Source organism: Rutidosis leptorrhynchoides, chromosome 5 (assembly GCF_046630445.1).
Source record: "Rutidosis leptorrhynchoides isolate AG116_Rl617_1_P2 chromosome 5, CSIRO_AGI_Rlap_v1, whole genome shotgun sequence".
NCBI classification, from domain to species: Eukaryota; Viridiplantae; Streptophyta; class Magnoliopsida; order Asterales; family Asteraceae; genus Rutidosis; species Rutidosis leptorrhynchoides.
The window spans coordinates 411,175,999-411,190,781 of record NC_092337.1 but is presented as its reverse complement, the minus strand read 5'-3'; positions in this window follow the sequence as shown (position 1 = coordinate 411,190,781).

Below are 14,783 nucleotides of genomic sequence, written 5' to 3'. Positions count from 1 at the left end.
TAATTCTGCTGTAGCACAACTGGACGGCGTCCAGATTTCTGGACGGCGTCCAGCACTTAAGACCAGGACGGCGTCCAGCATATCTGGACGGCGTCCAGCATACCTGAATGGCATCCAGATTGCCTGGAAGCTGCTGTCCCCCGGGTCCAACTCACGTGAGCGGAAATCCCGCTTCCCGACACTTTTAAACGAAAACCTTTTTACAACGTATTACAATATAATAAAATAAGAGGTTTCCATCATCAAAACAAGTTTTACAACATCGGGCCCACATCGACCCATTTTACGCATTTCAATCATAAATACAAGTTTCGACCAATACAAGTTTAATTTCCAAACGACACTAGAGCATGGTGTTTCGGGTTAAACTACACAAATCTTGGCCGAACTTCCAAAAGCTTCCCAAAAAGCATCCCCTATCAAAATAAGCGGGAGACCACTAATCCAACCAAATACCTTTGCCTTTGTCCACGCCGGAGCACAAATACCGCATACATGCTAGCAAATCAAAGGGCTTATCATCACAAGTACGAGGCTATTAACCTCCTATATCACAAGCTAGCATAACAAGGCATATATATATTTATATAACTCGAACCATATAATATATGCTTACAACTCAACACAATAACCATGGTTAACCAATCGTACAAGGGAATGGCGCCCGCGAAAGGCCATTGGAGTACACAACATCCATTAGTATACTTAGAACCTCGTATAACTAACCCCCGGGTGGCATCTTAACACCTCGATACTTCACCCTCGGGTGGCATCTTAACACCTCGACACTTCACCCTTTATTATGGAGTGGCGTCTTAACACCTCGACACTTCACTCCTAGGTGGCATCTTAACACCTCCATGCTTCACCTCGAGTGGCATCTTACCACCTCGATGCTTCACTCGTCACGTGAAACGTGGTGTCTTAGCACCTCGACACTTCACATTTCACGCTACCACAAATAGATACATTATATACCTACGCATATAATTATTCCACTCACCTAGAGTCTTTTGCGAAAGATACCCGAGCTTGCAACTTCAATGTAACGTACCAACACAATCAAAACGTAGCTAGTGAGGAGATGAACAACTTTAATGCTCGAGCGCTAACCCGAAACAAGCTTCTTCTTCCTTAAATGGAGCTTTCTTACACTAGAATCTTACTCTCTCTCTAGATTTTAATGGAAGAAGATAAGGTAGTTGAAAGTGGAGTGAATGAGGCTCCACCAACTGATCTTGGGCCTTTAAGTCGTTCCCCAAGTGAAATTACCAAAATGCCCACTTCAAAATATCTAAAAACACAAAATCAGGTCTGCCAGCTATTCTGGACGGCGTCCAGAATATTGGACGGCGTCCAGCCCTTCAATATGGGATGGCGTCCCACCCTTTTGGACGGTGTCCCACTCTGCTGAGAAAACAGGATCTTACATAATTGAAGCGAATCCTAAAGATAGATCTATTGAGCCTAACGAACCCTATCCATGGTTGCAGATGCTTTAGTACTTCGATGTTGTTTTATCATGTCCGATGGATTTCCCGGAATGATAGGGGATATTCTTATATGCATCTTGTTAATGTCGGTTACCAGGTGTTCACCATATAAATGATTTTTATTTCTATGTATGGGATGTATATTGAAATATGAAATCTTGTGGTCTATTATTACAATTTGATAAATATATAGGTTAAACCTATAACTCACCAACATTTTTGTTGACGTTTAAAGAATGTTTATTCTCAGGTGATTATTAAGAGCTTCCACTGTTGCATGCTAATATATGGACAAGATTTGGTGTCAGCATGCTTGTATAATATTGTTTAAAACTGCATTCGAGATTTATTTTGTTGTAACATATTAATATTGTAAACCAATATGTATTGGTAGTGTGTAAGTGTGATATTTTTAGATTATCATTTCTGGATAATCTAGGTGGTGTCTTTTTAACCTTGTCGATAAAATAAAGGTTATGGTTAGTTTTAAAAACGAATGTAGTCTTTGAAAAAAAAGTCTCATATAGAGTTCAAAACCTCGCGACGAAATCAATTAATATGGAACCTTTATAATCGATATGAACGGGACATTTCACCATCGGACTCTTTAGATTCTTCAAGTGCACCAACAAACCCATTCGAAATACAAACATTATCCATTTTATTATAACTAGATATATGTTCATTTGATTTTCTCATGGATGGTGGTCGGTAAGGCTCAGTCATCTTTGGAGTTACCAAATGTTCCATCTTATCATCTTTCTCAATAAATGTAGACACTGCCATCACAGTTTCTTTTATCGGTAATAAACAAGTGGTGCTAATAGACGAACTCAACTTAGTTTCAAGAACTTAACTCAGATTTTTCAACTCCCGCTCAAGATTTTGTATCGACTCTTGTTGGCTCATCAAAATTGCGGCATTAGTTCTTCTTTGAGATTCCATGAATTCACTCATCATACCCTCTTCACTGAATTTCCTTACATCCTCTTTCTCTTTCACATCCGGTGCATACTTTTGAACCTGTTCATGGTTAGTATCCAACAAAAAATAATCCTGGACATCCGGTGTATGTAATGAATTAAAAATATTAATTCGTGATCTCTTATTACCAAAAGAAATGTCCATAACCCCGGTTCTACAATTGATGAGAGCATCAATTGTGGCCAAAAATGGACGACCAAGAATGATCGTTGGTTGGGTCTCAGTAAAGTTGGTCTCAATGTCCATAACAATAAAATCTACCGGGTAATAAAAGTCTTCCACTTTCACAATCACATTTTCCAACATACCCCTTGGAGTTCTCATTGACCGATCCGCAAGTTGGATGAGAATATCAGTTTGTTTTAAAGTTCCCAACTCGTATCGGTCAACAAAACTTGATGGAAGTATGTTAATACTAGCCCTCAAATCCAATAAAGCCTTTTTGACATTAACATTACCCACCGTAACCGAAATTAGCGGTGTCCCCGGGTCTTTAAACTTCAGGGGAAGTGAACCAGAAATAACAGCACTCACTTTTTCAGTTAATGTGACCTTTTTAGGCAATGATCCATTGAGTTTCCGTTTTTAAACACACAAATCTTTTAAAAACTTAGCATATGCAGGAATTTGTTTGATTGCATCAATAAGTGGAATATTGTTTTTTACTTGTTTAGATGTTTCCCACATATCATCTATTTTTGGTCCCTTTTTCCCATAAAGGAATTGGTTCGGGGACTCCAAAGCCTTGGGAAATGGAATAGTATTAGTCTTCATATCCGTTTCCTCAAACTTTTCAACTACCGGTTTTTCAACATTTAACCCAACCCCAAAATCCACCGGAACTTCATTAACATTATTACTCAAATCATGTAAAATAGGAGACTTACCTGGACCATACTCGATTTCTGATTTCCTGGGCATTTTTACCTTGTTATCATATACCTTTCCATTTCTTAAAGTGCCCACCATGTTCACTTCATCTCCTCTTCCTTGTGATTCATGATTCGGGTTAAGCAATGTATAACTCGAAATTGTATGTGATTCTCGTGTTGCCTTTTCCTCCGCCACTTGACCAATTTGCTTACCCAATGCCGCAATTGACTTATTTTGAATTTCTAAAGTCTTCTTCATCTCTTCCATGAATGACTCCATCCTAGCATCCGTGCTTGAGGGTTGACTTTGTTGATTATTTTGAGACAAGTTTTGGTTTTGATAGTTATGATTTTGCTTTTGGTTTTGGTTTTGCCTTTTGTATTGGTTGTTGTTTTGGTTTAGGTAATGGTTTTGGTGTTGGTTTAGTGCATTCAATGTGTTGTTGTTGTCCCAGCTAAAGTTTGGATGATTTCTCCACTCTGGGTTGTAGGTGTTGGAATATGGATCATACTTCCGCCCTTGAACCTCGTTCACTTGCTCTTCTATCCCTAATGGTATCCCCTTTTTGCAACCGTTTGCATAATGAGAAGCATCACCACATATCGAGCACACATCCTGAACCTGCACAAAATTAACACTACCACCCTGGTTCGGGTCGTTAAACATGGGAAGCAACAATTTTATCTCATCTAATTCCTTTTCTAAATTCCTAGTCGAACCTCCCGAGTTAGAAACCTGGTTAACATGGGAAGGATTGTGAGTTTTCCGTGCAACCGAAGCTTGGGTTTTTGAACCCTTACTCAATTGCTCGAAAAATGCCCACTCATCCTCGCTAGTTCGGATCATAAAAACACCACCACTAGCCGCTAATAGGAATTGTCTATTTTGTGAGTCAAGACAATCATAAAAAACTTTGACAAGTTCCCATTTCCGTATTTCATGGTGAGGACAAGATCTAAGTAATTCCTTCAGACGTTCGTATGCTTCATGAAAAATTCACCTGGAAATTGCCTAAAAGATTTTATTTGCATACGCATATCCGAAGTTTTACTTATCGGGTAGAATTTCTCAAGGAATTTCTTTTTCATCACCGCCCAAGTAGTAATACTCCGGGCGGGTAAGGACAAAAATCAACGCTTTGCTTTATCTTTTAAAGAATAAGGAAATAGGCGAAGGCGTACCTCTTCATCCGTGAACCCATTTACATGATTTGTTGCACAAATCTCATTGAATTCGGTGATATGCTCATAAGGTTCTTCCGTTGCCATACCTCGGTAGTTGGCAAAATAGCAATCAATTGAGGGCGAACCTCAAATCTCCGGTTGTCATCCGCATTCGGAGCCGGATAAACAATTGGCGAGTGATCTTCGTAATCACCCGATTGGTAATACGAATCCACACCACGTGTGTCTCTTTCTGTCATCGTTAGAGTTTGCAAACACTAACCTGCGAGCACAAAAACAAAAGGTACCACGCGTAAAGTCGAACAAAACTAAAGCAAATAAAAAACTAAAGTAAACTAAATGTAAAAAGAACAAAAAAATATTTTTGGATTTTTTAAGTTTTATAATTTTTATGACTTTTTCAAAATTTAAATGAAAGCAATTAAAAATAAGAGCTTGCAATCAACCGCACACTTCCCGGCAGCGGCGCCAAAATTTGATGGGTGTCGAAGTACCCGTAAAAAATAACTTAATTACCTTAAACTAGTTAGGGCAAGTAAGGTTCGTTCCACGGGAGATTGTGGTCAAAAGCAAGCAATTTTCAGGAGTTGGTTTTGCAATTTAAAACTAAATTCAAACTAAACTAAAGACTTTAAATGAAAAAGACTTAAACTTTATGAAGTTTAAGAAAAGAGCTTGAAACTAGTAATTAAAAGTGATGTGTTGTGATCAATAGGTAAAAAGCTTTATCCCTTCCAAATCCCAATTGGTATAATTCATTCAAGCAAGCACTATGTTTATCAAGCTTTTGTTTAAGTCACATAGACATGAGTTCTTAGGTTCCCTAAAAACATTATCATGAGCACAAGTTATGCAATTTATACAAAAGTCTTTATCCCTAACTAAATTAACACAATGTGGACTTAGAACAATTGCTAAATCACAATAACTTGTCTTGTAATAATAAAGATCAATAAACTTGCATTAAACAATTACTTAATCAATTCACAAATCATAAATCAATCTCAATACAATTCATGAATCACATAATACTTGAATGAAATGATAAATACACAATTGTTCAATGGAAGGAATAAAAAATAGCACTTAGTCGAGCATGATGATTATGAAGAACATGATGAATTGATGATGAACCATGATAAACTCGCCTTCGATCCTTGAAACCTTGATGATTTTTATGTTAGGGTTGATGTTTGGGGCTTAAAAACTGGAGAAAAAAGGTCCCCAATTCGTGGCTAAGGGTTTCCCTTATATAGGGAATGAATAACTTGCTCCCAAAGCAAAAATCTCTCAAAATCCGGCATCAGCGAAATTGCATTGGCATAATTTACGCCACCCTGGCGTAATTTACGCCCATATTTGTACTAGTGTAAAAACTTGGCGTAATTTACGTCGGGCTGGCATAATATACGCCCATATTTGCACTGGCGTAAAAAGCTGGCGTAAAAACTTGAAAGCTGGCGTAATTTACTCCAGTGTAAAAATTCTGATTTTTCTAACTTTTTCCACAACTCGACTTCAAATGCCGTTTTTCGCACCTTTTTGCACTAACTTCTTTTCTCACCTATAAAACACAAAACCACATCAAAGTATCTCATTTTTAACTCAAATATGGTTACTTTCACGTTGTTAAGCATAAATGATCGTGTCAAATAAGGACCGATCAATGACCCAAAAAGGGTATTTATGACCTTTTTGCACTAGAATCACACAAACAAGATCAAATCCACAACTAATCACTAAAAGCTAGTGATTATGATTCTAAGACCTCCATCAATACAAGTCTAGGGTATTTTCATACCCAATTTAACCCACTAAGTCATACTTACCCATTTAACTCATTTCAAGTCATCCATTTACCTCATCAACAATTCTTTCACTAACACATAAGTGTGTTAGTGATTCAACAACACAACAACCCTACAAACTTCAATTCACAAGGCTAAACCCTAGATTACAAACCTTAGGGTTTCCATACACCAAGTTTACCCCAAATTCGCCCATTTAACAGGTCTTACAACAAAACCCATAACCAAATCACTAGCCATAAATCAATTAAGAGTTAAAACTCGGAATTAACACTTACCAATACTACCAAAACGTAGCTAGAGACGTAGTGAACAACTTTAATACTTGGGCTCGGGCAAGATTTGGTCTCCTTCTTTCCCAAAATAAGCTTTCTCTCTCTAAAACCCTAACTCTCTCTCTAGAATGAAAATGTGTAGGTGAAAGAGTAAGAAATGAGATAAGGTTGAGCTTTGGATCAGTTCTTATGGCCTGAAACCGTCCACAATGTGAATAGACCATTATACCCTCAAAAGTAGCCTTTAAAATCGAATTAAATACCAGATCTGGGCACGCGTCGTGTTTCGCGACACCATGTCGCGGTTCGCGATGACCCAAACGTGACACCACCAACTAAAACGCGATAAACTGCTCAGGAGGCGGGGTTTTCAAGTTATCGCGTTCCAGGCATGTATGTCGCGTGTCGCGACATTCCAGAACGCGATATTCCACTTCTAAACGCGACAGTTTGTTAGTTTGCACCGCAAACTCAATTTCCAATCATTTTAAATCACATGTAACAATGTAGACGTGTTTTAAATATTAAATTACATACCTTTGGCTACGTGAGACGTCCAAGTGACTTTTCGGAAAACGAGTGTTACAAAGGAAATGTCATAAAAGTATTGTACTTTCTGTTTACTTTCCAGTTATAACCTTACATTTTCTTTCTCCTTTAATCCTATCAACATACATTAAGGGCATAATAGAACTTACGCTTCTTATTCTTTTCTATTTATGGAAGTGGACTATTAATTTGGGACATCTCAGTGTGGAATACTGGACTATTAATATGAGACGGAGGAAGTATATTTTAGTAAACATACATTTATTTTTGAACGGATAAAGTAAATTACTGTAGTTGTTTGGTAATCGTTATTGAAAGATAATAACCAAAGCAACTTGCATTATTCCTCCTATGGTACTTTGCATTATACAAATTACTCGTTAGCTTATTTCAATTTAGAGACTACGGAGTATGTTTTTAAGTATAGCTTCACGAAAAGAACGTACTCTCTTCGTCACTGTCAACCTCGACGTGACTTGACTAATTAACCGATTCTTTTTCGCTCTGGCTTGACTAGTCTCTATTATGAGTTAATATTGATAAATAACTACGAATTAATCATTATCAACACGATACATTCAAAGTTTTAATTATAACTCGACTCCATGTTTATATAGATATACAGTAAATATGTTGTTATACATATAAATGAAGGGTAAATATTTTTACAATGCATGCTCGATTAGGCTCTCGAGCATATCATGCCGAGTATTTTAATACTCGAGCTCGACGATCTTCAATTAACTCAATCTTAAGGTCGCTGAGCATTGTATACACGAGTCAAACTAATATACGAGTATTTCTCTAGTCGAACTGAATGGCCCACGAGTGGGTATGTGTTGCGTTTTGAAAGTTGATTTGGACTAAACAATTGAGTGTGACAAATGAGAACCGTCCACGTGTCGAATCCCTAGAGAGATTAAAATAAAATAAAAAGGATAGCTGAAAAGTAAAATGCACGAGCACTGGACCCGCACACAAACACTGTATTCATGTAAAAACTGACAGGGCATGAGACAAGGCATCCAAAGGGGCTTCGGACCCTTCTGCCTGCTATTTGTACGGCACAAAGTCAAACCCTTTCTCTATTTTGGAGTTTTTTAAGTCAAGATAGTAGTTTAAAAAGTGCATAAAAGTAATTAACCTAATCTATTTTTTCGAATTTTGTTATTGTAAAATCGCAAAATCTTCTCGATTAAGGGTGATTGCCGATTAAGAAACCCTAACAATAATCGTATCGTATATATTACTATTATTTTGAGACCCGAATATTTGAATTTGTAGAGTAACTGATCTATTCCTTTGGCAAGCGATGTTATGGTCGTGTAGCTACCTTATATGGAAAAATCGAAACCAAAAAGTCTTTTCAAATAAGAGTTGAAATGTACAGACGGCGTTAAACGAGATTCAAGTTAAAAGCTTAGAGTAGATCGCGAATAAATGCAAAACAACGACTATTGATTGGCATACATGACTACACAATCCTCAATCTCTTATTACTTGAGTTTTGTTGACCATTTGATAGGGTGACTCCTTAGCACTCTAATAAAAAAAGTTTTGCAAAGCTCTCTCTATATGTATAGGTGTGTTATTTGTGGGTTGCTCCTATATGGAGTTACATATGTAATACTTTGTGAGAATTCCTTTTGTTATAATGATGCTTTTCAAAAAAAAGAGTAACTGATCGATTCATCTATGACCACCCAATTTAAGTTTACCCCAATGCTATATCTTACAAATTCTAGCCACGGTCACCAATTCACTTCGCATTATTTCATTATTGTTGTTAAGGGAAATGCTAATGACAACACTTAGAGTTGTCATTAAAAAATAAATTATAGCAAAAATTTGTGGTACATGGAGTAGTTATATTCATGGAGGTGGTTAATTTTTATCAAAGTACAAGATTTATTACATGTCTTCATCTCTTATTGACAACCCTTAGGGTTGTCATTAGCATTTCCTTACCAACTCATAAGATTTTACTCCTATTTGAAACGAAGCCTAGCTTAGTTTCAATTTTATTCGTTTTATAGATTATAGACTTGTTTAAATAATTTTACTTTACAGTTTTAAAGAATAACTTTTGATGACAAATCACATAATATATTGCTTCGTTATGAAAGAAATTACGATTTTTGTAACTCCTAACATCATCTAAAGGTTTTTCACGCTTTTAATTTTATGACACTTATAGATGTAAAAAACAAGTCGATTATACATATGTTAAGGCGTCAATAATAATAAAAATGTCAAAAACGATTCTTTATTTGTAGTATTGTATAGGTACTCAGATCTTTTAAGGTTTAGAATAAATAAATGACAAATACATACGTAGTACAATTTATTTATTATGATAGTTTATAATTGTTACGTAAAAGAAGATGATTTCCAGCAGAATTTTTGTGATTTTGTTATTCATAAAAATAAAATAGAAATAAAATAGAGTATCTTAAATACTTTTAGTATAGGACTTCGGACTTCTTTAGGACCATCTTCAACAATGATGTAAATAATAAGTGGCGTGTTTATAGATAGGATTGAGGTATTTTTTACTTTTTTTTTTTCATATTTATTTATTTTAATTTTTACTTTGTTTAATTAATTATATTATCATTATTATTTTATAATTATAATAACAAATTAATTTTAAAAAATCACACTAAAATTAAATTTAATAATACAGTTACTACTTATCAAAAATCCGAAAAACATAAAATTACTACTTATTAAAAATCCTAAAAACATAAAGTTACAATAATTAAAAATCCTAAAAACATTCTAAAAGTCTCATTCATTCGACGCTCTCGATTCGGGACTACTTTCAGAATCGAAAAAGACCGAATTAACTATCCACATGCTTAATGAAATGTCCCGTTCTTATTGATTAAAAACGTTCCATATTAATTGATTTCGTTGCGAGGTTTTGACCTCTATATGAGACGTTTTTCAAAGACTGCATTCATTTTAAAACAAACCATAACCTTTATTTCATCAATAAAGGTTTAAAAAGCTTTACGTAGATTATCAAATAATGATAATCTAAAATATCCTGTTTACACACGACCATTACATAATGGTTTACAATACAAATATGTTACAATAAAATAAGTTTCTTGAATGCAGTTTTTACACAATATCATACAAGCATGGACTCCAAATCTCGTCCTTATTTAAGTATGCGACAGCGGAAGCTCTTAATAATCACCTGAGAATAAACATGCTTAAAACGTCAACAAAAATGTTGGTGAGTTATAGGTTTAACCTATATATATCAAATCATAATAATAGACCACAAGATTTCATATTTCAATACACATCCCATACATAGAGATAAAAATCATTCATATGGTGAACACCTGGTAACCGACATTAACAAGATGCATATATAAGAATATCCCCATCATTCCGGGACACCCTTCGGATATGATATAAATTTCGAAGTACTAAAGCATCCGGTACTTTGGATGGGGTTTGTTAGGCCCAATAGATCTATCTTTAGGATTCGCGTCAATTAGGGTGTCTGTTCCCTAATTCTTAGATTACCAGACTTAATAAAAAGGGGCATATTCGATTTCGATAATTCAACCATAGAATGTAGTTTCACGTACTTGTGTCTATTTTGTAAATCTTTTATATAACCTGCATGTATTCTCATCCCAAAAATATTAGATTTTAAAAGTGGGACTATAACTCACTTTCACAGATTTTTACTTCGTCGGGAAGTAAGACTTGGCCACTGTTGATTCACGAACCTATAACAATATATACATTTATATCAAAGTATGTTCAAAATATATTTACAACACTTTTAATATATTTCATGTTTTAAGTTTATTAAGTCAGCTGTCCTCGTTAGTAACCTACAACTAGTTGTCCACAGTTAGATGTACAGAAATAAATCGATAAATATTATCTTGAATCAATCCACGACCCAGTGTATACGTATCTCAGTATTGATCACAACTCAAACTATATATATTTTGGAATCAACCTCAACCCTGTATAGCTAACTCCAACATTCACATATAGAGTGTCTATGGTTGTTCCGAAATATATATAGATGTGTCGACATGATAGGTCGAAACATTGTATTCGTGTCTATGGTATCTCAAGATTACATAATATACAATACAAGTTAATTAAGTTATGGTTGGAATAGATTTGTTACCAATTTTCACATAGCTAAAATGAGAAAAATTATCCAATCTTTTTTACCCATAACTTCTTCATTTTAAATCCGTTTTGAGTGAATCAAATTGCTATGGTTTCATATTGAACTCTATTTTATGAATCTAAACAAAAAAAGTATAGGTTTATAGTCGGAAAAATAAGTTACAAGTCGTTTTTGTAAAGGTAGTCATTTCAGTCGAAAGAACGACGTCTAGATGACCATTTTAGAAAACATACTTCCACTTTGAGTTTAACCATAATTTTTGGATATAGTTTCATGTTCATAATAAAAATCATTTTCTCAGAATAAAAACTTTTAAATCAAAGTTTATCATAGTTTTAAATTAACTAACCCAAAACAGCCCGCGGTGTTACTACGACGGCGTAAATCCGGTTTTACGGTGTTTTTCGTGTTTCCAGGTTTTAAATCATTAAGTTAGCATATCATATAGATATAGAACATGTGTTTAGTTGATTTTAAAAGTCATTTTAGAAGGATTAATGTAACATCCCGCATTTTTTCGTTAAATTATTTTAACGCCCGTCTTTTTATTGTAATATTATCCTCAGTATCTCGATTCATAGCCTCCATTAGCTAACCTTCTTAAAATAATTTCGTTATTGGATTTTAACATCTCTCGTACTCTCGTGTAATTCAAAATAATTCGTTTGGTTAATTCACGCACCCGCACCCGAACTAGAGGGACTAGACTTGCAAAGAGGCCAAAGATTTGACTAGGTCAACTAGTCAAACCTTCAACCTCCTCCTCTCATTTTCTCTCTTTCTCTCTTTTCATACTTCCATTTTCCTCTCAAGAACTCAACCAAGATTCATCATCTAATTTCGGATTTGGAGGCTAACATCAAAACAAATTACATATTTGGAATCCTCTCTTCATCCTCTTCGACTTGATACCAATTTCATCTCATTTGGGTAACTTTCTAAAATTACTAGATTTTGTGTTCTTGATGTTTTTGAATTATAAAAGTGTTAATTAGTGTCTATGGCTCGTGTATAACATGAATATATGTTTTGTTTGTTCGATTTATTGTTTTGAGTAACTAGTTTGAACACTTGAAAATGGGTTTGCTTAATCTTTGATTTTGGAAGATTAAATGTTGTTAAATTGTTAAAGTTCATGTTTTAATTGTGTTACTAGTATCACTAGCTTCAATTTGATGTGTAGGTTGCTTTAGAAAAGTTCATGAACTTGATTTATGATTTTGGTGAATTTGGGTTAGGGTTTGATGAACTTGAAATGGACTTTTGATGCATTGAATGCCATGGATTATTGTTGGTAAGTGTTTAGTTGGATTGTATGCTTGATTACCTTCGAAACGGCATATCATTCATGTAAATTGGTTGCCCGAATCATTGAATTGCATTTATGAACTTGTATGCGATTAATGTTGAGCATTAGATGCGGTTTTGGTTATTATAATAGGTAGATTGATTGATGAATTGTGTTTAGTTGCATTCTACTTCAAAAGAGCTTTCCAACGATATAAGGTGCGAGTCCTAAGTGTTAGCGGTTTGTGTTTTATGCACAAAAAGATTTTGGATCAAGACTTGAACATTTGAAACTGGCCAGGTACCAGCTCCCGTGTATTGTCGCGGCGCGACAATTGTGGGCCGCGGCGCGGCATAAGCCGTGTCCAGGCTCTGACCTCTTTGGTCAAAATACGAAAAATGTTTGGCACACTATGGACCTCCGATTCACATGAGACTTGTTCTAACATGCTTATATATGAATAAAAACCTCAGAAAAATAGTTCGGGACCCGACCCGAACGTGTTGACTTTCGTTGACTTTGACCGACCAAAGTTTGACTTTTTGTCAAACTTAATCAAATGATTATGCAACCTTCCTAACTTGTTTCTGTACTTGTATCTTGCATGAAACTTGATGATTTGATTCACATGCTATATTAATTGAGTCGTATTGAGCCATAGGACTAATTGAACATCTTTGACCCTTCGTGACTATCGTTATTGATACAACCTATTTGTTTAGGTCAAGACTAGCATTGTTCTTTGCACACGTTACTTGTCGAAGTACTTTTTGGTTCGTGCATACAAGGTGAGATCATAGTCCCACTTTTACTCTTTTTGAACTTACTTTTGGGATGAGAAAACATAAACGTTCTTTCAAACTACGTGAACACAAGTACAGGGAAAACAAACATTCTACATACGAGTTTGAACACAAATCCTCAATTCGATTATCATTAGTTACATCAGATGGTGTAAGCGAGAACTTATGTTATATGGCCATATGGGTTTGACAAACCCTCACTTCGGACGGTTCGCTACCGTCTACAGGTGAAATATATTTTCGGGAAACAGTGTATGTTCTAACACTATTATTACGGGGTTCAACGGACGGAATGTTAAGCTTTGATAATTGAGTGCTCGTGAATATTAACTTTTAGAATGTACTATGACTTTATCGATGTTGCAAATCTTGTGGTTCAACTTACTTTTACTCACTTACTTATTTAAACCTATGATTTCACCAACGTTTTCGTTGACAGATTTCTATGTTTTTCTCAGGTCTTTGAACGCTATGTGAAACATGCTTCCGCTCATTATTTGATACTTGCATTGGATGTCGAGTATACATGCATTTCATGGAGCGTCTTTTGACTTTCTTTAAAACTGTGTCGCATAGGTTTCACATGTAACTATAACTTTGTAACGTAACTTTTGGATGAACAATTCTTGTAAACTTTGAAACAATGTTTATTTTTGAAAGGAATGCGACATATCTTTGGTCAAACGTCACGTTAAAGACCTATGACCACGCAACGGGACCTAAGTAGTCGACGCCGTCAATTGACGATTTGTCGGGGTCGCTACAAGTGGTATCAGAGCCTTGGTTGTAGGGATTTAAAGTTCATTGGTGTCAACCCCGAGTCATAGGGTACATTAGTGAATCTAGACTACAACCGGCATATAGACATGAAGTAGGAATTACTTGACTATTTGTGCATTTATACTCGAACGTTTCTACTCATAACTAACTCTCGCTTCATCTAAATCTTTCGTTGTTTAATTTGATTGACGCGCCACCTTGACTTTATAGAATAATGTCGAATGCACATATGAATCAGGGTAATATAATTGCCGGGATTATATTACGGTGACTCATATGAACGTTCTGACATTACGACATAAAGAATTTAAGGCGAATCAAGGAAAAATTTTCTCTTCATCATTATTCCATATCACGATTAGTATTGTTAAGAATACTAATCAACGATATTCTTGTGACATGAAGGAACAATGGCTCACCAAGGTCAACACAATACCCTTCCCGAAACTTTAGAACAAGCCCTTCAACGAATGATAGCCACTGCCGTGGGTGAGGCCGTGGCCGATCACTTCTCCAACCACAACAACAATCATGGAGCCGATAATTCAAACGAGGGGTGCTCCTACAAA